The sequence below is a fragment of the Leuresthes tenuis genome, unplaced genomic scaffold, assembly GCF_036924035.1.
Source record: "Leuresthes tenuis unplaced genomic scaffold, fLeuTen1.0.hap1 SCAF_12, whole genome shotgun sequence".
Lineage (NCBI taxonomy): Eukaryota > Metazoa > Chordata > Actinopteri > Atheriniformes > Atherinopsidae > Leuresthes > Leuresthes tenuis.
Window position 1 is genome coordinate 10,768,995 of NW_027325366.1, and position 27,354 is coordinate 10,796,348.

Consider the following 27,354-nt stretch of genomic DNA (forward strand, 5'->3'; position numbering starts at 1 on the left):
AAGCCTCAACCAGGTGCCCATGCTCACCACACTTGCGGCAGAACTTGGGCTGCCCCTGGTAGTGGATGTAACCTCGGTTTTCAAGGTGGCCAGAGTGTCGCCCACCCGCTGCACTGAGCACTCTTCAGCCCTTTTAAATGGTATAACTTTGCACTCCCGCACGCTCCAGCAAGCACCATTCAAGCAACAACTTTGCACTCCAGCTTCGAACATCGGCACAGTCGCAACAAGTAAGGCGACTCTACTCAGAGAAGTCACTCTGCACAGTAAGAAGATTTCTTTTGCACAGACAGAAAGGGCTTCACCCGCAAAGGTAAAGCCTGCCAAAAATAGAAACAACTCATTAGTGCTGCTCTCCACAGAAATCTTTAGTAAAAGGCGAAAGACTTGTACGTTATGAAGAGAAACCAGAGTACGATTATCCGTCACTGCGGGAGCAGGGCATCAGGCTAGTTGGCATAGCCACCTTCCCCATGGTGAGCTTTGCTTGGTTGAGACGCTTGCTCCCCCCCCCCTTGCTCCTCGGCTGACCAACTAGGAACAATCGGGCCCTATTCGATGGCTGCCTTGTCTTTTACTCTGTGCAAAAGACAAGGCAGCAACAAAAACACCACGAGAATCCCGTATTGAGGCTTTGTTCTGATCGCTCATTCGGTGTCGCGTTTCTTTCAAGCAATTCTCCCGGTTAGCCCACACTCGGCTCGCTCCCATAGCCGTGTTAAAGTCTACTTCGCATTCACTCTCTTTTCTCAGCAGACTCTTGGGATTTTATCTATAAAATGAATTCCTTCACTCAAACTATGTGAAAACTGCTTTGTCCTTAATATTTACGGTGTCTAGAAAGATTTAAACAAAAAAAACAACGTTGTACTTTGCAGTAAAAAAAAGAGCAAATCTAAAGTTTCAGGAATCCGAGAATAAGCTTACTTTCATGAGTGCTTCATGATTTCGGATTTTGCTATAAAATGAATTCCTTCACTCAAACTAAATTAAAACTGCTAAACCGCTAATCTGTTACATGTAAGGCAGATGTCAAATTCACCGAAATAGGATCTAAGGGTATTCGGCCAATCGAGCTGTAGCAGCTTCGGTAAAAGAGTATAAGTTGAAGAGTTTGTGAATAAAGGTGTGCGCACACGTAGTGAGCTCTAGGAAAATAGGCAGGGAGCAATGCCGGCTGGGGTATATGTTCTTGTATGTTGTCTGACTGTTTGATTTGAATGTGTTGTGTAAGTGTCCTGTTGAATGTTTGGGCTTTGACACTTCACTGTGGTTGTTAACTGTGTGGTGTGTTCTGAAATGTTATATGTTTGGGCTGTGTGACATGCTTAATGCTTGTCAGTAGCTACCCACTTATTCATATATAGCAACTGACAACATAAGAAGTCCGGACATACTTTGATAGTAGTTGTAGAAGTATCCTTATTGATAATAGATCACTAATTCATAGTGATAGAACAGTAGATGAACAGGTGCTTGCACATGTCTCACGAAAATAAAATGGGTGTATGATTGCTGACGGCAGAGCAATACTGCCAAACTTATGAGTTCTTGTGGCAAACTTGATTCAGTGTCTTGACGTGTATACGCTGTTTCGCTGACTTGATTGTCACAAGAAACAAAGTGTGTTTGATAAGATCCGACCATTTTATTACGGGAGGATCAGTATGTATGGATTCTGATGTGACTGATAAACCCATTCGTATCTTAAGCATAATCTAATACGTGAGACAACGCCCTGGCACACAATCAAAAAAAAAAAGAGAGAGCGGTTTTGTGTCCCCACAGTCCATAATGTAGAAAAGAGAGAAAAAAGCCTTTCTGATTTGGTGTGTGTGCTCATAGTGCAGATTGTAGAGAAAAGAAAGCCGTTTTGGTGTCACGGGTGTTGTGACTTACACACACACATTTCTAAATTGAGAAAGGAAATTATTTTAGAGGAAGCACTAGAGTTTAGATCCCACATTTGTTGATAGGCATTCATTTATTTCTTCACTTCTGATGAAGTTTCAACAATAAACAACAAATTTTGTATTATGAGAAAGAACCAGACTCATTCTTCAGGAATCCGAAAATAAGCTCTATTTTATGAGTTATGCACGAATTCGGATTCTCCTATAAAACGAATTCATTAACTCAAACCAAGTTAAGACTGCTTTGTCCTTCATATTTATTCATGTCTAATCAAGTTTCAACGATAAACAACGTTGTACTTTGTAGAATGAGAAAGAACTTCCTCAGCAATAAGCATCTCTCGACATATGACGAAATACAGATTTTGCTATAAAATTAATTCCTTCTATCAGCCTGACTTAAAACTGTTTGTCCTCCTTATTTATCCACTTCAAATCAAGTTTCAACAATTAAAAAAAATTTGTAGTTTGAGAAAGAACAACTTAATCTTCAGCAATCAGTATAAAAAGAGGTGCAAATGCCAACCATACATACCTAAAAGGTGGAGCGGAAGTATTCAGCTGCAAGTAGGTGTGAATGTTCGACCATAATTTGTAAAAAGCGGGTAAGAAATGGTTCGAATGCCCGACTATATATTAACAAAAGCGGGAGGAGAGGTCTTCGGATGAGAGTGGGTGAGAATTTCCAACCATAATCTATAAAATACGGTGAAAAAAATATGTGAATGCCTCATAGAACACTAAAAGCGGAAGTGTTCGGCTGCAAGAAGGTGTGAATGTCCGACTATATTTGGTGAAAAGCAGGTGAAGCAAGGTCTGAATGCCCAACCTTACATCATCAAAAGCGAGATCAGAGGTGTTTGGCTGCAAGAAGGCCATAGTTTGCCAAAAGCGGGTAAGGTGCGAATGTCCGACTAAATATCAACAAAATTTGGGGCGGAGGTCTTCGGATGCAAGTGGGTGTGAATGTCCGACTATATTTGGTGAAAAGCAGGTGAAGCAAGGTCTGAATGCCCAACCTTACATCATCAAAAGCGAGATCAGAGGTGTTTGTCTGCAAGAAGGCCATAGTTTGCCAAAAGCGGGTAAGGTGCGAATGTCCGACTAAATATCAACAAAATTTGGGGCGGAGGTCTTCGGATGCAGGTGGGTGTGAATATCCCACCATACAAGTATGGTGGAGAGGAAGCTGTGAATGGCCGACCATAGTAAAAGGCGAGTGAGAGAAGGTGCGAATGTCAAACCATACATAATCAAAACAGGGAGCGGAGGCGTTCTGCTGTAAGAAGATCTGAATGTCCAACCATAATTTGTAAAAACCGGGGAAGAAAAGGCTCGAAAGCCCGACTATACACCATCAAAAGTGGGCGCGGAGGTGTTCAGCTGCAAGACGGTCTGAATGTCCATCAATAATTGCTAGAAAAAATGAAAGAAAATTTTCGAATATCAAACTGCATATGATCATAAGCGGGAGAGGAGGTGTTCAGCTGCAAGAAGGTGTGAATGTCTACCCATAATTACTGAAAAATGGGTAAGAAAAGGTGCGAATGCCTAACCATACATCATCAAAAGAGGGAGCGGAGGTGTTCCGCTGTAAGACGGTGTGAATGTCCGACCATAGATGGTAAAAAGCGGGTAAGAAAAGGTTAAATTACCCGACTGTACACAATCAAAAGAGGGAGCGGAGTTGTTCAGCTAAGAGAAGGTGTGAAAGTCCGACCTTGGTTTGTAAAAAGCGGGTAAGAAAAGGTTCGTATGCGCGAATATACACCATCAAAAGCGGAAGCGGAGGTGTTCGGCTGCAAGATATTGTGAACGTCCGACCAAAGTTTGTAAAAAGCAGTTAAGAAAAGGTTCGAATATCTAACCAAACATAATCAAAAGCGGGAGCAGAGCTGTTCGACTGGAAGTAGGTGTGAATGTCAGATCATAATTTGCAAAAAGCTGATGAGAAAGGGTGAGAATGCCCGACTATACACCATCAAATGCGTTAGCGGAGTTGTTCGGCTGTGAGTAGGTGTGAATCTCCAACCATAATTGCTGAAAATGTGTTAGAAAAGGTAAAAATGCCGGTCCATACATAATCAAAATTGGGAGAGGTGGTGTTCAGCTGCAAGAAGGTCTAAATGTCCATCAATAATTGCTAGAAAACATGAAAGAAAATTTTCGAAAATCAAACCACACATGATCATAAGTGGGAGAGGAGGTGTTCAGCTGCAAGAAGGTGTGAATGTCCACCCATAATACCTGAAAAATGGGTAAAAAAAAGGTGCGAATGCCCAACCATACATCATCAAAAGCAGGAGTTCATGTGTTCGGCTACAAGAAGGTGTGAACGTCCAACCAAAGTTTGTAAAAAGCAGTTAAGAAAAGGTTCGAATATCCAACCATACATAATCAAAAGCGGGAGCAGAGCTGTTCGACTGCAAGTAGGTGTGAATGTCAGATCATAATTTGCAAAAAGCTGATGAGAAAGGGTGAGAATGCCCGACTATACACCATCAAATGCGGTAGCGGAGTTGTTCGGCTGTGAGTAGGTGTGAATCTCCAACCATAATTGCTGAAAAATGTGTTAGAAAAGGTAAAAATGCCGGTCCATACATAATCAAAATCGGGAGAGGTGGTGTTCAGCTGCAAGAAGGTCTAAATGTCCATCAATAATTGCTAGAAAACATGAAAGAAAATTTTCGAAAATCAAACCACACATGATCATAAGTGGGAGAGGAGGTGTTCAGCTGCAAGAAGGTGTGAATGTCCACCCATAATACCTGAAAAATGGGTAAAAAAAAGGTGCGAATGCCCAACCATACATCATCAAAAGAAGGAGTGCATGTGTTCGGCTACAAGAAGGTGTGAACGTCCAACCAAAGTTTGTAAAAAGCAGTTAAGAAAAGGTTCGAATATCCAACCATACATAATCAAAAGCGGGAGCAGAGCTGTTCGACTGCAAGTAGGTGTGAATGTCAGATCATAATTTGCAAAAAGCTGATGAGAAAGGGTGAGAATGCCCGACTGTACACAATCAATAGCGGGAGCGGAGTTGTTCGGCTACAAGAAGGTGTGAAAGTCCGTCCATGGTTTGTAAAAACCGGGAAGAAAAGGCTCGAAAGCCCGACTATACACCATCAAAAAGAAGGTTTGAATGTCCATCAATAATTGCTTTAAAACAAGAAAGTAAATTTTCGAATATCAAACCGTACATGATCATAGGAGAGGAGGTGTTCCGCTGTAAGACGGTGTGAATGTCCGACCATAGTTGGTAAAAAGCGGGTAAGAAAAGGTTAAAATACCCGACTGTACACAATCAATAGCGGGAGCGGAGTTGTTCGGCTACTAAAAGGTGTGAAAGTCCGACCCTGGTTTGTAAAAAGCGGGTAAGAAAAGGTTCGAATGCCCGAACATACACCATCAAAAGAGGGAGCGGAGGTGTTCCGCTGTAAGACGGTGTGAATGTCCGATCATAGTTGGTAAAAAGCGGGTAAGAAAAGGTTAAATTACCCGACTGTACACAATCAAAAGAGGGAGCGGAGTTGTTCAGCTAAGAGAAGGTGTGAAAGTCCGACCATGGTTTGTAAAAAGCGGGTAAGAAAAGGTTCGTATGCCCGAATATACACTATCAAAACCGGAAGCGTAGGTGTTCGGCTGCAAGAAGGTGTGAACGTCCGACCAAAGTTTGTAAAAAAGCAGTTAAGAAAAGGTTCGAATATCTAACCAAACATAATCAAAAGCGGGAGCAGAGCTGTTCGACTGCAAGTAGGTGTGAATGTCAGAGAATAATTTGCAAAAAGCTGATGAGAAAGGGTGAGAAATCCCGACTATACACCATCAAATGCGGTAGCGGAGTTGTTCGGCTGTGAGTAGGTGTGATTCTCCAACCATAATTGCTGAAAAATGTGTTAGAAAAGGTAAGAATGCCGGTCCATACATCATCAAAAGCGGGAGAGGTGGTGTTCGGCTGCAAGTAGGTGTGAATGTCCATTAATAATTGCTTTAAAACATGACAGAAAATTTTCGAATATCAAACCTTACATGATCATTAGCGGGAGAGGAGGTGTTCAGCTGCAAGAAGATGTGAATATCCACCCATAATTACTGAAAAATGGGTAGGAAAAGATGCGAATGTCCAACCATAAATCATCAAAAGCAGGAGTGGAGTTGTTCAGCTACAAGAAGGTATGAAAGTCCAACCATGGTTTGTAAAAAGCGGGTAAGAGAAGGTTCGAATACCCGAATATATACCATCAAAAGCAGGAGTGGAGTTGTTCGGCTGCAAGAAGGTGTGAACGTCCGACCAAAGTTTGTAAAAAGCAGTTAAGAAAAGGTTTGAATATCCAACCGAACATAATCAAAAGCGGGAGCAGAGCTGTTCGACTGCAAGTAGGTGTGAATGTCAGATCATAATTGCTGAAAAATGTGATAGAAAAGACTAGAATTCCAGACAATACATCAACAAAAGCGGGAGTGGTGGTTTTTCGGCTGCAAGTAGGTGTGAATGTCCAGCCATAATTACTCACAAACGGGGGAAGAAAAGGTAGTATTTCCAGACCACACATGATCAAAACAGGGAATGGAGGTAGTTCAGCTGCAAGGTGTGAATGTCTGACTAAAGTTTGTAAAAACCGTGTAAGACAAGGGGCGAATGACCGACAATGTATGATCAAAAGAGGGAGCGGAGGATTTCGGCTGCAAGGTCTGAATGTCCAACCATAATTTGTAAAAATCGGGGAAGAAAAGGCTCGAAAGCCCGACTATACACCATCAAAAGCGGGAGCAGAGGTGTTCAGTTGCAAGAAGGTCTGAATGTCCGAAATAATTACTGAAAAATGGGTAAGAAAAGGTGCGAATGCCAAATCATACATCATCAAAAGCAGGAGCGGATGTGTTCGGCTACAAGAAGGTTTGAATGTCCGACCATAGTAAGTAATAGGTGGGTAAGAAAAGGCTCGAATGCCCGACTATACACCATCAAAAGCGGAAGCGGAGGTGTTCGGCTGCAAGACGGTGTGAACGTCCGACCAAAGTTTGTAAAAAGCATTAAGAAAATGTTCGAATATCCAACCAAACATAATCAAAAGCGGGAGCAGAGCTGTTCGACTGCAAGTAGGTGTGAATATCAGATCATAATTTGCAAAAAGCTGATGAGAAAGGGTGAGAATGCCCGACTATACACTATCAAATGTGGGAGCGGAGGTGTTCGTCTGTGAGTAGGTGTGAATGTCCGACCATAATTGCTGAAAAATGTGTTAGAAAAGGTAAAAATGCCGGACCATATATCATCAAAAGCGGGAGAGGTTTTGTTCGGCTGCAAGAAGGTGTGAATGTCCAGCCATAATTACTCACAAACGGGTAAGAAAAGGTACTATTGCCAGACCATATATGATCAAAACAGGGAGCGGAGGTGGTTCAGCTGCAAGAAGGTTTGAATGTCCGACTAAAGTTTGTAAAAAGCGGGTAAGACAAGGTGTTAATGCCCGACAATGTATGATCAAAAGAGGAGCGGAGGTTTTCGGCTGCAAGAAGGTCTGAATGTCCACCCATAATTACTGAAAAATGGGTAAGAAAAGGTGCGAAAGCCCAACCGCACATGATCATAAGTGGATGAGAAGGTGTTCGACTGCAAGTAGGTGTGAATGTAAGATCATAATTTGTAAAAAGTGGGTAAGAAAAGGTAAGAATGCCCAACCATAAATTATCAAAAGCGGCAGCAGAGTTTCGGCTGGTATTTATCAATGTCTAGATAGATTTCAACAAAAAACAACGTTGTACTTTGCAGTAAAAGAAAGTGCAAATAAAAAGTTTTAGGAATCCGAGAATAAGCTTATTTTCATGAGTTCTGCACGATTTCGGATTTTATGTATAAAATGAATTTCTTCACGCAAACTAAGTTAACACTGCTTTGTCCTTCATATGTACCCATTTCTACATATATTTCAAGCATAAACTTCCTCATACTACCCTGAATGAGAAAGAACCACACTTGTGATTAAGCCATACGCCCCTTTTGAGGAGTTCTGCATGATTTGGGATTTTATCTATAAAATCAATTCCTTCACTCAAACTATGTTAAAACGGCTTTTACCTTCATATTTATCAATGTCTCGATAGATTTAAACAAAAAAACAACGTTGTACTTTGCAGTAAAAGAAAGAGCCAATCAAAAGTTTTAGGAATCCGAGAATAAGCTTCTTTTCATACGTTCTGCATGATTTGGGATTTTATGTATAAAATGAATTCCTTCACTCAAACTAAGTTAACACTGCTTTGTCCTTCATATGTACCCATTTCTACATATATTTCAAGCATAAACTTCCTCATACTACCCTGAATGAGAAAGAACCACACTTGTGATTAAGCCATACGCCCCTTTTGAGGAGTTCTGCACGATTTCGGATTTTATGTATAAAATGAATTCATTCACTCAAACCAAGTTAAAACTGCTTTTTCCTTCATATTTATCAATGTCTAGATCGACTTCAACAAAGAACAACATTGTATTTTGCATCTAGACATTGATGAATATGGAAGGACAAAGCAGTTTTAACTTGGTTTGAGCAAAGCAATTCATTTTATAGCAAAATCCGAAATCGTGCAGAACTCATGAAAGCAGGCTTATACTCGGATTCCTTAAACTTTAGATTTGCTCTTTCTTTTACTGCAAAGTACAACGTTGTTTTTTTGTTTAAATATTTCTAGACATCCGCTTTTGATGATGTATAGTTGGGCTTTCGAGCCTTTTCTTACCCGGTTTTTACAAATTATGGTTGGACATTCAGACCTTGCAGCCGAACACCTCCGCTCTCTCTTTTGATCATACATTGTTGGGCATTCGCACCTTGTCTTACCCGCTTTTTACAAACTATAGTCAGACATTCACACCTTGCAGCTGAACCTCCGCTCCCTGTTTTGATCATGTATGGTCTGGCAATACTACCTTTTCTTCCCCCGTTTGTGAGTAATTATGGCTGGACATTCACACCTACTTGCAGTCGAACAGCTCTGCTCCCGCTTTTGATTATGTTTGGTTGGATATTCGAACCTTTTCTTAACTGCTTTTTACAAACCATGGTCGGACTTTCACACCTTCTTGTAGCCGAACAACTCCGCTCCCGCTATTGATTGTGTACAGTCGGGTATTTTAACCTTTTCTTACCCGCTTTTTACCAACTATGGTTGGACATTCACACCGTCTTACAGCGGAAAACCTCCGCTCCCGCTTTTTATGGTGTATAGTCGGGCATTCGAACCTTTTCTTACCCGCTATTTACAAACTATGGTAGGACATTCAAACCTTCGTGTATCCGAAAACCTCCGCTCTCTCTTTTGATCATACATTGTCGGACATTCGCACCTTTTCTTACCCGCTTTTTAAAAACCATGGTCGGACTGTCACACCTTCTTGTAGCCGAACACATCCGCTCCCGCTATTGATTGTGTACAGCCGGGTATTTTAACCTTTTCTTACCCGCTTTTTACCAAGTATGGTCGGACATTCACACCTTCGTACAGCGGAACACCTCCGCTCCCTCTTTTGATCATACATTGTCGGACATTCGCACCTTTTCTTACCCGCTTTTTAAAAACCATGGTCGGACTGTCACACCTTCTTGTAGCCGAACACATCCGCTCCCGCTATTGATTGTGTACAGCCGGGTATTTTAACCTTTTCTTACCCGCTTTTTACCAAGTATGGTCGGACATTCACACCTTCGTACAGCGGAACACCTCCGCTCCCTCTTTTGATGGTGTATGTTCGGGCATTCAAACCTTTTCTTACCCGCTTTTTCCAAACTATGGTCGGCTATTCACAGCTTCCTCTCCACCATACTTGTTTGGTGGGATATTCACACCCACTTGCATCCGAAAACCTCTTCAAACCTTCTTGCAGCTGAACCACTGCGGTCCCTGTTTTGATCATATATGGTCTGGCAATACTACCTTTTCTTACCCGTTTGTGAGTAATTATGGCTGGACATTCACACCTACTTGCAGCCGAACACAACCTCTCTCGCTTTTGATGATGTATGGACCGGCATTTTTACCTTTTCTAACACATTTTTCAGCAATTATGGTCAGAGATTCACACCTACTCACAGCCGAACAACTCCGCTCCCGCATTTGATGATGTATAGTCGGGCATTCTCACCCTTTCTCATCAGCTTTTTGCAAATTATGATCTGACATTCACACCTACTTGCAGTCGAACAGCTCTGCTCCCGCTTTTGATTATGTATGGTTGGATATTCGAACCTTTTCTTAACTGCTTTTTACATATTTTGGTTGGACGTTCACACCTTCTTGTAGCCGAACACTTCCACTCCTGCTTTTGATGATGTATGGTTGGGCATTCACACCTTTTTTTTGCCCATTTTTCAGGAATTATGGGTGGACATTCACACCTTGCAGCTGAACACGTCCTATCCCACTTATGATCATGTGCGGTTTGATTTTCGAAAAGTTTCTTTCATGTTTTCTAGCAATTATTGATGGACATGTAGACCTTCTTGCAGCTGAACACCTCCGCTCCCGCTTTTGATCATACATTGTCAGGCATTCGCACCTTGTCTTACCCACTTTTTACAAACTTTAGTCGAACAGTCACACCTTTTTGCAGCCGAACACCACCTCTACCGCTTTTGATGATGTATGGTCCAGCATTCTTACCTTTTCTAACACATTCTTCAGCAATTATGGTCGGACATTCACACCTACTCAGAGCCGAACACCTCCGCTCCCGCATTTGATGGTCTATAGTCGGGCATTCTACAGCGGAAAAGACTCATTCTTATGTTTGGTTAGATATTCGAACCTTTTCTTAACTGCTTTTTACAAACTTTGGTCGGACGTTCACAATATCTTGCAGCCGAACACCTCCGCTTCCGCTTTTGATGGTGTATATTCGGGCATACGAACCTTTTCTTACCCGCTTTTTACAAACCAAGGTCGGACTTTCACACCTCTTAGCTGAACAACTCCGCTCCCTCTTTTGATTGTGTACAGTCGGGTAATTTAACCTTTTCTTACCCGCTTTTTACCAACTATTGTTGGACATTAACACCGTCTTACAGCGGAACACCTCCGCTCCCTCTTTTGATGGTGTATGTTCGGGCATTCGAACCTTTTCTTACCCGCATTTTACGAACTATGGTCGGACATTCAAACCTTCTTTTAGCCGAACACATCCACTCCTGCTTTTAAAGATGTATGGTTGAGCATTCGCACCTTTTCTTACCCATTTTTTACAAACTATGGTCGGACATTCATACCTTCTTGCAGCTGAACACCTCCTCTCCCACTTATGATGATGTGTGGTTTGATATTCGAAAATTTTCTTTCATGTTTTCTAGCAATTATTGATGGACATTCAGACCTTCTTGCAGCTGAACACCTCCGCTCCCGCTTTTGATGATTTATAGTTGGGCTTTCGAGCCTTTTCTTCCCCGGTTTTTACAAAATTATTGTTGGACATTCAGACCTTCTTGCAGCCGAAAACCTCCGCTCCCTCTTTTGATCATACATTGTCGGGCATTCGCACCTTCTCTTACCCGCTTTTTACAAACCAGGGTCGGACTTTCACACCTTTTAGTAGCCGAACAACTCCGCTCCCGCTATTGATTGTGTACAGTCGGGTATTTTCACCTTTTCTTACCCGCTTTTTACCAACTATGGTCAGACATTCACACCTTCTTACAGTGGAACACCTCCGCTCCCTCTTTTGATGGTGTATGTTCGGGCATTCGAACCTTTTCTTACCCGCTTTTTACAAACTATGGTCGGACATTAAAACCTTCTTGTAGCCGAACACATCCACTCCTGCTTTTGATGATGTATGGTTGGGCATTCGTACCTTTTCTTACCCATTTTGCAGTAATTATGGGTGGACATTCACACCTTTTTGCATTTTAACACCTCCTCTCCCGCTTATGATCATGTGCGGTTTGATATTCGAAAATTCTCTTCCATGTTTTCTAGCAATTATTGATGGACATTCAGACCTTCTTGCAGCTGAACACCTCCGCTCCCGCTTTTGATGATTTATAGTTGGGCTTTCGAGCCTTTTCTTCCCCGGTTTTTACAAAATTATTGTTGGACATTCAGACCTTCTTGCAGCCGAAAACCTCCGCTCCCTCTTTTGATCATACATTGTCGGGCATTCGCACCTTCTCTTACCCGCTTTTTACAAACCAGGGTCGGACTTTCACACCTTTTAGTAGCCGAACAACTCCGCTCCCGCTATTGATTGTGTACAGTCGGGTATTTTCACCTTTTCTTACCCGCTTTTTACCAACTATGGTCAGACATTCACACCTTCTTACAGTGGAACACCTCCGCTCCCTCTTTTGATGGTGTATGTTCGGGCATTCGAACCTTTTCTTACCCGCTTTTTACAAACTATGGTCGGACATTAAAACCTTCTTGTAGCCGAACACATCCACTCCTGCTTTTGATGATGTATGGTTGGGCATTCGTACCTTTTCTTACCCATTTTGCAGTAATTATGGGTGGACATTCACACCTTTTTGCATTTTAACACCTCCTCTCCCGCTTATGATCATGTGCGGTTTGATATTCGAAAATTCTCTTCCATGTTTTCTAGCAATTATTGATGGACATTCAGACCTTCTTGCAGCTGAACACCTCCGCTCCAGCTGTTGATGGTGTATAGTCGGGCTTTCGAGCCTTTTCTTCCCCGATTTTTACAAATTATGGATGGACATTCAGACCTTCTTTCAGCCGAAAACCTCCGCTCCCTCTTTTGATCATACATTGTCGGGCATTCGCACCTTTTCTTACCCGCTTTTTACAATTCATGGTCGGACTTTCACACCTTTTAGTAGCGGAACAACTCTGCTCCCGCTATTGATTGTGTACAATAGGGTATTTTAACCTTTTCTTACCTGCTTTTTGCCAATTATGGTTGGACATTCACACCTTCTTACAGCGGAACACCTCCGCTCCCTCCTTTGATGGTGTATGTTTGGGCATTCGAACCTTTTCTTACCCGCTTTTTACAAACTATGGTCAGACATTCTAACCTTCTTGTAGCCGAACACATCCACTCCTGCTTTTGATGATGGGTATTCAAACCTACTTTTTGCCCGCTTTTCATTAATTATGGGTGGACATACACACCTTGTCGCAGCCAAACACCTCCGCTCCCTGTTAGGATCATGTTTGGTTGGGCATTCGTACCTTTTCTTACCCATTTTACAGTAATTATGGGTGGACATTCACACCTTCTTGCATTTGAACACCTCCTCTGCCGCTTATGATCATGTGCGGTTTGATATTCGAAAATTCTCTTCCATGTTTTCTAGCAATTATTGATGGACATTCAGACCTTCTTGCAGCTGAACACCTCCACTCCAGCTGTTGATGGTGTATAGTCGGGCTTTCGAGCCTTTTCTTCCCAGATTTTTACGAAATATGGATGGACATTCAGACCTTGTTTCAGCCGAAAACCTCCACTCCCTCTTTTGATCATACATTGTCGGGCATTCGCACCTTTTCTTACCCGCTTTTTACAAACCATGGTCGGACTTTCACACCTTTTAGTAGCGGAACAACTCTGCTCCCGCTATTGATTGTGTACAATCGGGTATTTTAACCTTTTCTTACCTGCTTTTTGCCAACTATGGTCGGACATTCACACCTTCTTACAGCGGAACACCTCCGCTCCCTCCTTTGATGGTGTATGTTCGGGCATTCGAACCTTTTCTTACCCGCTTTTTACAAACTATGGTCAGACATTCACACCTTCTTGCAGCCGAACACTTCCGCTCTACCTTTTAGTGTTCTATGGGGTATTGACACCTTTTTTTTCACCGCATTTTATAGATTATGGTTGTAAATTCTCACCCACTCTTATCCGACGACCTCTCCTCCTGCTTTGGTTAATATATAGTCGGGCATTCGAACCTTTTCTTACCCGCTTTTTACAAATTATGGTCGAACATTCACACCTACTTGCAGCCGAACACCTCCGCTCCCACTTTTGATGGTGTATAGTCGGGCTTTCTAGCCTTTTCTTCCCCGGTTTTTACAAATTATGGTTGGACATTCAGACCTTGCAGCCGAAAACCTCCGCTCCCTCTTTTGATCATACATTGTCAGGCATTCGCACCTACTTGCAGCCGAATACTTCCGCTCCACCTTTTAGTGATGTATGGTTGGCATTTGCACCTTTTCTTACCCTTTCTTACCCTACTGATTGCTTAAGATTAAGTTGTTTTTTCTCAAACTACAACATTTTTTTAATTGTTGAAACTTGATTTGAAGTGGATAAATAAGGAGGACAAACAGTTTTAAGTCAGGCTGATAGAAGGAATTAATTTTATAGCAAAATCTGTATTTCGTCATATGTCGAGAGATGCTTATTGCTGAAGAAGTTCTTTCTCATTCTACAAAGTACAACGTTGTTTATCGTTGAAACTTGATTAGACATGAATAAATATGAAGGACAAAGCAGTCTTAACTTGGTTAGAGTTAAGGAATTCGTTTTATAGGAGAATCCGAATTCGTGCATAACTCGTAAAATAGAGCTTATTTTCGGATTCCTGAAGAATGAGTCTGGTTCTTTCTCATAATACAAAGTTTGTTGTTTATTGTTGAAACTTCATCAGAAGTGAAGAAATAAATGAATGCCTATCAACAAATGTGGGATCTAAACTCTAGTGCTTCCTCTAAAATAATTTCCTTTCTCAATTCAGAAATGTGTGTGTCTAAGTCACAACACCCGTGACACCAAAACGGCTTTCTTTTCTCTCTTTTCTCTACACTCTGCACTGTGAGCACACACACCAAATCAGAAAGGCTTTTTTCTCTCTTTTCTACATTATGGACTGTGGGGACACAAAACCGCTCTCTCTTTTTTTTTTTTGATTGTGTGCCAGGGCGTTGTCTCACGTATTAGATTATGCTTACGATACGAATGGGTTTATCAGTCACATCAGAATCCATACATACTGATCCTCCCGTAATAAAATGGTCGGATCTTATCAAACACACTTTGTTTCTTGTGACAATCAAGTCAGCGAAACAGCGTATACACGTCAAGACACTGAATCAAGTTTGCCACAAGAACTCATAAGTTTGGCAGTATTGCTCTGCCGTCAGCAATCATACACCCATTTTATTTTCGTGAGACATGTGCAGGCACCTGTTCATCTACTTTTCTATCACTATGAATTAGTTTATCTATTATCAATAAGGATACTTCTACAGCTACTATCAAAGTATGTCCAGACTTCTTATGTTGTCAGTTGCTATATATGAATAAGTGGGTAGCTACTGACAAGCATTAAGCATGTCACACAGCCCAAACATATAACATTTCAGGACACACCACACAGTTAACAACCACAGTGAAGTGTCAAAGCCCAAACATGTAACATTCAACAGGACACTTACACAACACATTCAAATCAAACAGTCAGACAACATACAAGAACATATACCCCAGCCGGCATTGCTCCCTGCCTATTTTCGTACAGCACACTATGTGTGCGCACACCTTTATTCACAAACTCTTCAACTTATACTCTTTTACCGAAGCTGCTACAGCTCGATTGGCCGAATACCCTTAGATCCTATTTCGGTGAATTTGACATCTGCCTTACATGTAACAGATTAGCGGTTTAGCAGTTTTAATTTAGTTTGAGTGAAGGAATTCATTTTATAGCAAAATCCGAAATCGTGAAGAACTCATGAAAGTAAGCTTATTCTCGGATTCCTGAAACTTTAGATTTGCTCTTTCTTTTACTGCAAAGTACATCGTTGTTTTTTTTTTGTTTAAATCTTTCTAGACATGGTAAATATGAAGGACAAAGCAGTTTTAACATAGTTTGATTGAAGGAATTCATTTTATAGATAAAATCCCAAGAGTCTGCTGAGAAAAGAGAGTGAATGCGAAGTAGACTTTAACACGGCTCTGGGAGCGAGCCGAGTGCGGGCTAACCAGGAGAATTGCTTGAAAGAAACGCGACACCGAATGAGCGGTCAGAACAAAGCCTCAATACGGTGTTCCCGTGGTGTTTTTGTTGCTGCCTTGTCGATTGCACAGGGGCACGCGTTTCAACCAAGCAACGCTCACCATGGGGCAGGTGGCTATGGCAACTAGCCTGATGCCCTGCTCCCGCAGTGACGGATAATCGTACTCTGGTTTCTCTTCATAACATACAAGTCTTTCGCCTTTTACTAAAGACTTTCGTGGAGAGCAGCACTAATGAGTTGTTTCTATTTTTGGCAGGCTTTACCTTTGCGGGTGAAGCCCTTTCTGTCTGTGCAAAAGAAATCTTGTTACTGTGCAGAGTGACTTCTCTGAGTAGAGTCGCCTTACTTGTTGCGATTGTGCCGATGTTCGAAGCTGGAGTGCAAAGTTGTTGCTTGAATGGTGCTTGCTGGAGCATGCGGGAGTGCAAAGTTATACCATTTAAAAGGGATGAAGAGTGCTCAGTGCAGCGGGTGGGCGGAGGTGCAACGTGACACTCTGGCCACCTATGGCCATAAAAAGAACACTGCTACAAGTGCGCATTGTGCCAGCAAGGGCCCTCGGACCTGAAACAGTGGACCGTTATCGCTTCTCGGCCTTTTGGCTAAGATCAAGTGTAGTATCTGTTCTTATCAGTTTAATATGTCCTCTATACAAGGACTACATATTAAATGGATTTTTAAGAATAGGAGTTGAAAAAGAAGCTTGCTCCGTTCACTCCAAGCATCGACCCAGTACTGCAGTGCCGCTGGGAACGTTGCGCTCTTCTCTGCTCTTGTGAAAAAGCAAACAGCGGTGCAGGATGGAAGTTTCAGGGAGCCCAAGATGAAACTTTCTTTTAATCTGCTGAGAAAAGAGAGTGAATGCAAAGTAGACTTTAACACAGCTCTGGGAGCGAGCCGAGTGTGGGCTAACCGGGAGAATTGCTTGAAAGAAACGCGACACCGAATGAGTGGTCAGAACAAAGCCTCAATACGGTGTTCCCGTGGTGTTTGTGGCTGCCTTGTCTTTTGCACAGAGTAAAAGACAAGGCAGCCATCGAATAGGGCCCGATTGTTCCTACTTGGTCAGCCGAGGAGCAAGGGGGGGGAGCAAGCGTCTCAACCAAGCAAATCTCACCAAGTAGGAACAATCGGGCCCTATTCGATGGCTGCAACACCTGAAAGAGATATTGATGCGAGACCCGATCAAAAGCTTTTTCAAAGTCTAAATTTAAGATGACAAGCCGGGTGTTTCGGTCTCTAGCGTAATCAATGATGTCTCGAATCAGTACGAGGCTGTCGGTGAGTTGTCTCTCTGAGATGGCACAAGCCTGGTCTGGGTGAATTACCTCCTCTAAAACAGAGGACATCCGTGTCGTTAAAACCTTGCTAAAAAGTTTACAGTCAAAGTTTAAAAGTGTTATGGGCCTCCAATTCTTTAGGTCAGTCTTATCATTTTTATCAGAAGTGAAGAAATAAATGAATGCCTATCAACAAATGTGGGATCTAAACTCTAGTGCTTCCTCTAAAATAATTTCCTTTCTCAATTTAGAAATGTGTGTGTGTAAGTCACAACACCCGTGACACCAAAACGGCTTTCTTTTCTCTACACTCTGCACTATGAGCACACACACCAAATCAGAAAGGCTTTTTTCTCTCTTTTCTACATTATGGACTGTGGGGACACAAAACCGCTCTCTCTTTTTTTTTTTTGATTGTGTGCCAGGGCGTTGTCTCACGTATTAGATTGTGCTTACGATACGAATGGGTTTATCAGTCACATCAGAATCCATACATACTGATCCTCCCGTAATAAAATGGTCGGATCTTATCAAACACACTTTGTTTCTTGTGACAATCAAGTCAGCGAAACAGCGTATACACGTCAAGACACTGAATCAAGTTTGCCACAAGAACTCATAAGTTTGGCAGTATTGCTCTGCCGTCAGCAATCATACATCCATTTTATTTTCGTGAGACATGTGTAGGCACCTGTTCATCTACTGTTCTATCACTATGAATTAGTTTATCTATTATCAATAAGGATACTTCTACAACTACTCTATCAAAGTATGTCCGGACTTCTTACGTTGTCAGTTGCTATATATGAATAAGTGGGTAGCTACTGACAAGCATTAAGCATGTCACACAGCCCAAACATATAACATTTCAGGACACACCACACAGTTAACAACCACAGTGAAGCGTGTCAAAGCCCAAACATGTAACATTCAACAGGACACTTACACAACACATTCAAATCAAACAGTCAGACAACATACAAGAACATATACCCCAGCCGGCATTGCTCCCTGCCTATTTTCCTACAGCTCACTATGTGTGCGCACACCTTTATTCACAAACTCTTCAACTTATACTCTTTTACCGAAGCTGCTACAGCTCGATTGGCCGAATACCGAATAATCCTAATTCGGTGAATTTGACATCTGCCTTACATGTAACAGATTAGCGGTTTAGCAGTTTTAATTTAGTTTGAGTGAAGGAATTCATTTTATAGCAAAATCCGAAATCGTGAAGAACTCATGAAAGTAAGCTTATTCTCGGATTCCTGAAACTTTAGATTTGCTATTTCTTTTACTGCAAAGTACAACGTTGTTTTTTTTGTTTAAATCTTTCAAGACATGGTAAATATGAAGGACAAAGCAGTTTTAACATAGTTTGAGTGAAGGAATTCATTTTATTGATAAAATCCCAAGAGTCTGCTGAGAAAAGAGAGTGAATGCGAAGTAGACTTTAACACGGCTATGGGAGCGAGCCGAGTGTGGGCTAACCGGGAGAATTGCTTGAAAGAAACGCGACACCGAATGAGCGATCAGAACAAAGCCTCAATACGGGATTCTCGTGGTGTTTTTGTTGCTGCCTTGTCTTTTGCACAGAGTAAAAGACAAGGCAGCCATCGAATAGGGCCCGATTGTTCCTACTTGGTCAGCCGAGGAGCAAGGGGGGGGGGGGGGGGGGGGGGGGAGCAAGCGTCTCAACCAAGCAAAGCTCACCATGGGGCAGGTGGCTATGCCAACTAGCCTGATGCCCTGCTCCCGCAGTGACGGATAATCGTACTCTGGTTTCTCTTCATAACGTACAAGTCTTTCGCCTTTTACTAAAGACATCTGTGGAGAGCAGCACTAATGAGTTGTTTCTATTTTTGGCAGGCTTTACCTTTGCGGGTGAAGCCCTTTCTGTCTGTGCAAAAGAAATCTTGTTACTGTGCAGAGTGACTTCTCTGAGTAGAGTCGCCTTACTTGTTGCGACTGTGCCGATGTTCGAAGCTGGAGTGCAAAGTTGTTGCTTGAATGGTGCTTGCTGGAGCGTGCGGGAGTGCAAAGTTATACCATTTAAAAGGGCTGAAGAGTGCTCAGTGCAGCAGGTGGGCGGAGGTGCAAAGTGACACTCTGGCCACCTATGGCCATAAAAAGAACAGGGGTGTTAGCGGAAAAGTGCGCATTGTGCCAGGAAGGGCCCTCGGACGTGAACCAGTGGACAGTTGTCGCTTCTCGGCCTTTTGGCTAAGATCAAGTGTAGTATCTGTTCTTATCAGTTTAATATCTGATATGTCCTCTATACGAGGACTACATATTAAATGGATTTTTAGCAATAGGAGTTGAAAAAGTAGCTTGCTCCGTTCACTCCAAGCATTGACCCCGTACTGCAGTGCCGCTGGGAACGGTGCGCTCTTCTCTACTCTTGTGAAAAAGCAAACAGCGGTGCAGGATGCAAGTTTCAGGGAGCCCAAGATGAAACTTTCTTTTAGTCTGCTGAGAAAAGAGAGTGAATGCGAAGTAGACTTTAACACAGCTCTGGGAGCGAGCCGAGTGCGGGCTAACCGGGAGAATTGCTTGAAATAAACGCCATACCAAATGAGCGGTCAGAACAAAGCCTCAATACGGTGTTCCCGTTGTGTTTTTGTTGCTGCCGCTGTTTGCTTTTTCACAAGAGCGCACCTGTTGAGGGGGGGCCTGGGTGATGGTGGGTCTCAGGCCCGGGCTGCTGCGACTGGTGTGACCGGGTGGTTTGTTTGTTTGTTTTTTGTTGTTGTTTGTTTGTTTTTTGTAGAGGTCCTCCGGAGTGGGGTTGGGTTGAGTGGGGTGGGGCGGGATGGGTACCTTCTGGGGGTACAGTAGCTCCCAGAATATGGTCGCTGCAGGCCCCGAGCCTGGTGGACATCAGGCCCTCCTGTCCTGTGTTGGCTCCCTGGTAGCGGGGATGCCTATTGCAGCCAGTCCCTGGCTGCCCCCAGTGTATATCCCCATACCCCTCTCCCTTCTGGCTCCTGTACACAGCACACACTCACACATGAAGGGTTTTGGGGGCGTGTGTGTTCGGTGGGGTGTAGTGGACTCTGCAGTAGTTGCACTCTGCAGTTCCCACCCCTGTTTTAATTACACCTTAGACATTACTACTTATCAAACACACTCACACACACACATTAGGTCTTGGGGGGTGGTTACACTGAGTGGCATCTGGTGGGCGGGGCTCTTTGGGTATGTAGGCTGCCCAGAGGGCCACGCTCCCAGTTCTACAAGTTTGGCTGCCCCTCAATTTTAATTGCTCACTATTAGAAAATATTGAAGAGCCAGAAGGGTGAGGGGAGGGGTCTTCTTCGCACACCCCTGCTTCCTGGTTGCTGCTCGGGGCGGGAGGGGCCAGGAGGATTAATTAATTGTTCTGCTGGTTTGGGGTCTGTGGTGGCTGGGGGGCTGCTGGCCCCCTGGTGTGCCCGCTGCACTACACCCCAGCGGAGTCGAGGGAGGGAGGACGTGTGGATGTATGGGACATGAAAGTGTGTGTGGTAATGATTGGGCCTGGATCTTGGACTTGCTGTCGCCTGGCCTGCCTGTGCTTCTCCCGATGGGGGGGGCGGCGTGGCCTCTCTCCGCTGCTCGCGACTTCACCCACCTGTGGGCACGTCTTGACTCCCAGGGCACTTGGCCAGGGGTGCTGGGGCAGGCGCTGACCCACTGTGTGGCTGTCTGGGGCGCTTGGTCCTCCTGGGTATTGGGTGGGGCCTCTGCCGGGGGGTTTGGGGGCGCTCGGGCTCCTGGGGCCCGGATCCAGTGCACGGCCCATGTCTGGGCGGCTGGGGCCTGGCGACGTCGGTGGGCTGTTGCCCCTGGCTCCCGGAGGGCCTCTGCCCTATGCTTATGGGGGCTCTTTCCGGGGGCTTCCTCTGCAGTCTTCTGGGTGGATGCGTGGTTGCCCCTGCGGTGGGCTTCCTGGGTTCTGTGCTCTGTGGGGGCTGCTGGTGGCCTGGGTCTTGTGGCCCTCTCTGCCTGCTTCTGATTGCTTGGGGGGCTGTGGATTGTGGCCCTGTACGCTTATACACTACAATAACTAAGCACGGTTATCATGTAGGTCCTGTGCCATGGGTGTTGCATGTTCTCACACACACACAACCACATTCATTAGTCCAGTAGCATGGTCGCTAAGCAGTTGATGTATTATCATGTCGTCTCAGGTCATCTATATCCACAGCTGTGTTGTATGCGATGTATGTTCTGTTTTTCTCTTCTTTCCTCTTCTTCTTTCCTTGTCCCCCGGTCCGGTTCAGTTCTATTACATGTCATATATTGTAAACAGAAATAAATAAATGGGCATCAAGGGGAGCTTTACATTTATAAAACTTCCCTTGGCAAAGCAAATCTGTTTGGCATCAAAAGTATTCAGACTACAATTCTGCTGCCATAATGCTGAACACGATAAGGGGAAAAAAAAAAAAAAGTAAAGAAGACAGTTCTGCCGAAAGCCAGGGACTAGACCTGTTCTAAGTTCTGTACTTTTTAAAAGGGAGCCAACACAGGACAGGAGGGCCTGATGTCCACCAGGCTCGGGGCCTGCAGCGACCATATTCTGGGAGCTACTGTACCCCCAGAAGGTACCCATCCCGCCCCACCCCACTCAACCCGCATTCACTCTCTTTTCTCAGCAGACTAAAAGAAAGTTTCATCTTGGGCTCCCTGATACTTGCATCCTGCACCGCTGTTTGCTTTTTCACAAGAGTAGAGAAGAGCGCACCGTTCCCAGCGGCACTGCAGTACGGGGTCAATGCTTGGAGTGAACGGAGCAAGCTACTTTTTCAACTCCTATTGCTAAAAATCCATTTAATATGTAGTCCGCGTATAGAGGACATATCAGATATTAAACTGATAAGAACAGATACTACACTTGATCTTAGCCAAAAGGCCGAGAAGCGACAACTGTCCACTGGTTCACGTCCGAGGGCCCTTCCTGGCACAATGCGCACTTGTCCGCTAACACCCCTGTTCTTTTTATGGCCATAGGTGGCCAGAGTGTCACTTTGCACCTCCGCCCACCTGCTGCACTGAGCACTCTTCAGCCCTTTTAAATGGTATAACTTTGCACTCCCGCACGCTCCAGCAAGCACCATTCAAGCAACAACTTTGCACTCCAGCTTCGAACATCGGCACAGTCGCAACAAGTAAGGCGACTCTACTCAGAGAAGTCACTCTGCACAGTAACAAGATTTCTTTTGCACAGACAGAAAGGGCTTCACCCGCAAAGGTAAAGCCTGCCAAAAATAGAAACAACTCATTAGTGCTGCTCTCCACAGAAGTCTTTAGTAAAAGGCGAAAGACTTGTACGTTATGAAGAGAAACCAGAGTACGATTATCCGTCACTGCGGGAGCAGGGCATCAGGCTAGTTGGCATAGCCACCTTCCCCATGGTGAGCTTTGCTTGGTTGAGACGCTTGCCCCCCCCCCCCTTGCTCCTCGGCTGACCAAGTAGGAACAATCGGGCCCTATTCGATGGCTGCCTTGTCTTTTACTCTGTGCAAAAGACAAGGCAGCAACAAAAACACCACGGGAAAACCGTATTGAGGCTTTGTTCTGACCGCTCATTCGGTGTCGCGTTTCTTTCAAGCAATTCTCCCGGTTAGCCCGCACTCGGCTCGCTCCCAGAGCCGTGTTAAAGTGTACTTCGCATTCACTCTCTTTTCTCAGCAGACTCTTGGGATTTTATCAATAAAATGAATTCCTTCACTCAAACTATGTTAAAACTGCTTTGTCCTTCATATTTACCATGTCTTGAAAGATTTAAACAAAAAAAACAACGTCGTACTTTGCAGTAAAAGAAATAGCAAATCTAAAGTTTCAGGAATCCGAGAATAAGCTTACTTTCATGAGTTCTTCACGATTTCGGATTTTGCTATAAAATGAATTCCTTCACTCAAACTAAATTAAAACTGCTAAACCGCTAATCTGTTACATGTAAGGCAGATGTCAAATTCACCGAAATAGGATCTAAGGGTATTCGGCCAATCGAGCTGTAGCAGCTTCGGTAAAAGAGTATAAGTTGAAGAGTTTGTGAATAAAGGTGTGCGCACACATAGTGAGCTGTAGGAAAATAGGCAGGGAGCAATGCCGGCTGGGGTATATGTTCTTGTATGTTGTCTGACTGTTTGATTTGAATGTGTTGTGTAAGTGTCCTGTTGAATGTTACATGTTTGGGCTTTGACACGCTTCACTGTGGTTGTTAACTGTGTGGTGTGTCCTGAAATGTTATATGTTTGGGCTGTGTGACATGCTTAATGCTTGTCAGTAGCTACCCACTTATTCATATATAGCAACTGACAACGTAAGAAGTCCGGACATACTTTGATAGAGTAGTTGTAGAAGTATCCTTATTGATAATAGATAAACTAATTCATAGTGATAGAACAGTAGATGAACAGGTGCCTGCACATGTCTCACGAAAATAAAATGGATGTATGATTGCTGACGGCAGAGCAATACTGCCAAACTTATGAGTTCTTGTGGCAAACTTGATTCAGTGTCTTGACGTGTATACGCTGTTTCGCTGACTTGATTGTCACAAGAAACAAAGTGTGTTTGATAAGATCCGACCATTTTATTACGGGAGGATCAGTATGTATGGATTCTGATGTGACAAACCCATTCGTATCTTAAGCACAATCTAATACGTGAGACAACGCCCTGGCACACGATAAAAAAAAAAAGAGAGAGCGGTTTTGTGTCCCCACAGTCCATAATGTAGAAAAGAGAGAAAAAAGCCTTTCTGATTTGGTGTGTGTGCTCACAGTGCAGAGTGTAGAGAAAAGAAAGCCGTTTTGGTGTCACGGGTGTTGTGACTTACACACACACATTTCTGAATTGAGAAAGGAAATTATTTTAGAGGAAGCACTAGAGTTTAGATCCCACATTTGTTGATAGGCATTCATTTATTTCTTCACTTCTGATGAAGTTTCAACAATAAACAACAAACTTTGTATTATGAGAAAGAACCAGACTCATTCTTCAGGAATCCGAAAATAAGCTCTATTTTACGAGTTATGCACGAATTCGGATTCTCCTATAAAACGAATTCCTTAACTCTAACCAAGTTAAGACTGCTTTGTCCTTCATATTTATTCATGTCTAATCAAGTTTCAACGATAAACAACGTTGTACTTTGTAGAATGAGAAAGAACTTCTTCAGCAATAAGCATCTCTCGACATATGACGAAATACAGATTTTGCTATAAAATTAATTCCTTCTATCAGCCTGACTTAAAACTGTTTGTCCTCCTTATTTATCCACTTCAAATCAAGTTTCAACAATTAAAAAAATGTTGTAGTTTGAGAAAGAACAACTTAATCTTAAGCAATCAGTAGGGTAAGAAAGGGTAAGAAAAGGTGCAAATGCCAACCATACATCACTAAAAGGTGGAGCGGAAGTATTCGGCTGCAAGTAGGTGCGAATGCCTGACAATGTATGATCAAAAGAGGGAGCGGAGGTTTTCGGCTGCAAGGTCTGAATGTCCAACCATAATTTGTAAAAACCGGGGAAGAAAAGGCTAGAAAGCCCGACTATACACCATCAAAAGTGGGAGCGGAGGTGTTCGGCTGCAAGTAGGTGTGAATGTTCGACCATAATTTGTAAAAAGCGGGTAAGAAAAGGTTCGAATGCCCGACTATATATTAACCAAAGCAGGAGGAGAGGTCGTCGGATAAGAGTGGGTGAGAATTTACAACCATAATCTATAAAATGCGGTGAAAAAAAAGGTGTCAATACCCCATAGAACACTAAAAGGTAGAGCGGAAGTGTTCGGCTGCAAGAAGGTGTGAATGTCTGACCATAGTTTGTAAAAAGCGGGTAAGAAAAGGTTCGAATGCCCGAACATACACCATCAAAGGAGGGAGCGGAGGTGTTCCGCTGTAAGAAGGTGTGAATGTCCGACCAAAATATGTAAAAAGAAGTTAAGAAAAGGTTCGAATATCCAACCAAACATAATCAAAAGCGGGAGCAGAGCTGTTCGACTGCAAGTAGGTGTGAATGTCAGATCATAATTTGCAAAAAGCTGATGAGAAAGGGTGAGAATGCCCGACTATACACCATCAAATGCGGGAGCGGAGTTGTTCGGCTGTGAGTAGGTGTGAATCTCCGACCATAATTGCTGAAAAATGTGTTAGAAAAGGTAAAAATGCCGGTCCATACATCATCAAAAGCGAGAGAGGTTGTGTTCGGCTGCAAGTAGGTGTGAATGTCCAGCCATAATTACTCACAAACGGGTAAGAAAGGGTAGTATTGCCAGACCATATATGATCAAAACAGGGAGCGGAGGTGGTTCAGCTGCAAGAAGGTTTGAATGTCAAACTAAAGTTCAAATATATTAACAAAAGCGGGAGGAGAGGTCTTCGGATGAAAGTGGTTGAAAATTTCCAACCATAATGTATAAAATGCGGTGAAAAAAAAGGTGTGATAGATAAAAGGTGGAGCGGAAGTGTTCGGCTGCAAGAAGGTGTGAATGTCCGACTATATTTGGTGAAAAGCAGGTGAAGCAAGGTCTGAATGCCCAACCTTACATCATCAAAAGCAAGATCAGAGTTGTTTGGCTGCAAGAAGGCCATAGTTTGCCAAAAGCGGGTAAGGTGCGAATGTCCAACTAAATATCAACAAAATTTGGGGCGGGGGTTTTCGGATGCAAGTGGGTGTGAATATCCCACCATACAAGTATGGTGGAGAGGAAGCTGTGAATGGCCGACCATAGTTTGGAAAAAGCGGGTAAGAAAAGGTTTGAATGCCCGAACATACACCATCAAAAGAGGGAGCGGAGGTGTTCCGCTGTACGAAGGTGTGAATGTCCGACCATACTTGGTAAAAAGCGGGTAAGAAAAGGTTAAAATACCCGACTGTACACAATCAATAGCGGGAGCGGATGTGTTCGGCTACAAGAAGGTGTGACAGTCCGACCATGGTTTGTAAAAAGCGGGTAAGAAAAGGTGCGAATGTCCGACAATGTATGATCAAAAGAGAGAGCGGAGGTTTTCGGATACACGAAGGTTTGAATGTCCTACCATAGTTTGTAAATAGCGGGTAAGAAAAGGTTCGAATGCCCGACTATACACCATAAAAAGCGGGAGCGGAGGTCTTCCGCTGTAAGACGGTGTGAATGTCCGACCATAGTTGGTAAAAAGCGGGTAAGAAAAGGTTAAAATACCCGACTGTACACAATCAATAGCGGGAGCGGAGTTGTTCGGCTACAAGAAGGTGTGAAAGTCCGACCATGGTTTGTAAAAAGCAGTTAAGAAAAGGTTCGAATATCCAACCAAACATAATCAAAAGCGGGAGCAGAGCTGTTTGACGGCAAGTAGGTGTGAATGTCCAGCCATAATTACTCACAAACGGGGGAAGAAAAGGTAGTATTGCCAGACCATACATGATCAAAACAGGGAGCGGAGGTTCAGCTGCAAGGTGTGAATGTCTGACTATAGTTTGTAAAAAGTGGGTAAGACAAGGTGCGAATGCCCAACAATGTATGATCAAAAGAGAGAGCGGAGGTGTTCGGCTGCAAGGTCTGAATGTCCAACCATAATTTGTAAAAACCGGGTAAGAAAAGGCTCGAAAGCCCGACTATACATCATCAAAAGCGGGAGCGGAGGTGTTCAGCTGCAAGAAGGTGTGAATGTTCGACTAAAGTTTGTAAAAAGCTGGTAAGACAAGGAGTGATGTCCCGACATTGTATGATCAAAAGCGGGAGCGGAGGTGTCCAGCTGTGAGTAGGTGTGAATGTCCGACCATAATTGCTGAAAAATGTGTTAGAAAAGGTAAGAATACGGGACCATACATCATCAAAAGCGGGAGAGGTGGTGTTCGGCTGCAAGAAGGTGTGAAAGTCCGACAATGGTTTGTAAAAAGCGGGTAAAAAAAGGTTCGAATGCCCGAATATACATCATCAAAAGCGGAGGTGTTCGGATGCAAGAAGGTGTGAACGTCCGACCAAAGTTTGTAAAAAGCAGTGAAAAGCGAGAAAAAGCATTTCGTGAGTTCTGCATGATTTGGGATTTTGCTTATAAAATGCATTACTTCACTCAAACTATGTTAAAACTGATTTGTCCTTCATATTTACTATGTCTAGAAATATTTAAAAAAAAAACAACGTTGTACTTTGCAGTAAAAGAAAGAGCAAATCTAAAGTTTCAGGAATATAAGCCTGCTT

General features: G+C 43.4%; 7 non-coding genes across 7 annotated transcripts; 4 read left to right on the forward strand and 3 right to left on the reverse strand.

Moving 5' to 3' along the window:
* Positions 1-302: 302 nt before the first annotated feature.
* Positions 303-416, reverse strand: LOC140265931 (U5 spliceosomal RNA). Its single transcript, XR_011906611.1, has one exon. It is a non-coding gene; the product is annotated as a U5 spliceosomal RNA (small nuclear RNA).
* A 15,646-nt stretch (positions 417-16,062) lies between these two features.
* On the forward strand, positions 16,063-16,176 carry LOC140265977 (U5 spliceosomal RNA). Its single transcript, XR_011906653.1, has one exon. It is a non-coding gene; the product is annotated as a U5 spliceosomal RNA (small nuclear RNA).
* Positions 16,177-16,484: 308 nt separating this feature from the next.
* Positions 16,485-16,668, forward strand: LOC140320598 (U2 spliceosomal RNA). The gene has a single exon (XR_011918431.1). It is a non-coding gene; the product is annotated as a U2 spliceosomal RNA (small nuclear RNA).
* A 2,287-nt stretch (positions 16,669-18,955) lies between these two features.
* LOC140266011 (U5 spliceosomal RNA) lies at positions 18,956-19,069 on the forward strand. Its single transcript, XR_011906684.1, has one exon. It is a non-coding gene; the product is annotated as a U5 spliceosomal RNA (small nuclear RNA).
* A 316-nt stretch (positions 19,070-19,385) lies between these two features.
* On the forward strand, positions 19,386-19,576 carry LOC140320405 (U2 spliceosomal RNA). Its single transcript, XR_011918257.1, has one exon. It is a non-coding gene; the product is annotated as a U2 spliceosomal RNA (small nuclear RNA).
* Positions 19,577-21,900: 2,324 nt separating this feature from the next.
* On the reverse strand, positions 21,901-22,091 carry LOC140320473 (U2 spliceosomal RNA). Its single transcript, XR_011918320.1, has one exon. It is a non-coding gene; the product is annotated as a U2 spliceosomal RNA (small nuclear RNA).
* A 316-nt stretch (positions 22,092-22,407) lies between these two features.
* LOC140265794 (U5 spliceosomal RNA) lies at positions 22,408-22,521 on the reverse strand. Its single transcript, XR_011906486.1, has one exon. It is a non-coding gene; the product is annotated as a U5 spliceosomal RNA (small nuclear RNA).
* Positions 22,522-27,354: the final 4,833 nt, after the last annotated feature.